The sequence below is a fragment of the Dioscorea cayenensis genome, chromosome 16, assembly GCF_009730915.1.
Source record: "Dioscorea cayenensis subsp. rotundata cultivar TDr96_F1 chromosome 16, TDr96_F1_v2_PseudoChromosome.rev07_lg8_w22 25.fasta, whole genome shotgun sequence".
NCBI classification, from domain to species: Eukaryota; Viridiplantae; Streptophyta; class Magnoliopsida; order Dioscoreales; family Dioscoreaceae; genus Dioscorea; species Dioscorea cayenensis.
In genome coordinates, this window is record NC_052486.1 from 16,845,059 (window position 1) to 16,846,103 (window position 1,045).

Sequence of the window (1,045 nt, forward strand, 5' to 3'; positions counted from 1 at the left end):
ACCTTGATTCAGTGTTGATCATAAACTTGGCAAGCACATCTTCAGTAGTGAACCTCTTCTTTAGCACTGGTTGTTTGCATTTAGGGACCTTGTGGAGGTGGTGCAGCTTTTTGTTGTTGCCCCTGATTCCATGAAAAGTTCGGGTGGTACTTCCACCCCGGATTATAAGTCGAGCTGTAAGGTTTCCCTTGTGGCCTTTATCCCCCAATATAATCAACATTCTCAATTGGGGCGACGGAGAAGCTAGCAATATGATATTGGGCGACTCCATGCCCTCCACCACAAGTGCTACAACTCATAAGTGACTCTGACTTCACGCTACTGCCCATGAGCATGTCTACCTTCCGAGATAACACATCAACCTTTGTGGCAAGGGCATCATTAGCATTGACTTCATAAATTCTGGCCCCTTTTTGTGGTACACCTCTTGAGGCCCAATGAGACTCATTGCTTGCCATTGATTCAAGGAGTTGCTCGGCTTCATCGGGGTACTTGTTGCTAAGAGATCCACCTACTGCGACATCAATTAATTGACGAGTTGCATAATTTAACCCATTGTAAATGATCTGAACCCGCATCCAAGAAGCAAAGCCATGATGGGGACATCTTTAAAGAAGGTCTTTGAATCTCTCATATGCCTCAAATAATGTCTCTGACTCTCCTTGCTTAAACGCTGAAATTTCTTGCCTTAGCTTCACCACTTTGCCAGGAGGAAAATACCTTCCCAAAAAATTTTCAACCATATATTTCCATGTCTTGATCGATCCCGGCGGTAAGGATGTGAGCCACCGATATGCCCCATCACTCAAACTGTGTGGAATAGTTGTAGCCGGATCACATCGTCAGTCACCCCATTTATCTTGAAAGTGGAACATATTTCAAGGAAACGGGAAAGATGATCATGGGCATCTTCGTTTGTAAGACTATTAAATTGGACTAAATTTTGGACCATGCCGATGGTGCTTACCTTGATCTAAAAATTAATTGTAGTGATGGATGGCGCTTGCACACTAAATTCTTCTCCCGTGAATTGCGCCCTTTCATA

The 1,045-nt window shown here is 43.8% G+C and overlaps 1 non-coding gene across 1 annotated transcript; it reads left to right on the plus strand.

The window, feature by feature from the left end:
* The first annotated feature begins 588 nt into the window (after positions 1-588).
* LOC120279710 lies at positions 589-695 on the plus strand. The gene has a single exon (XR_005542015.1). It is a non-coding gene; the product is annotated as a small nucleolar RNA R71 (small nucleolar RNA).
* Positions 696-1,045: the final 350 nt, after the last annotated feature.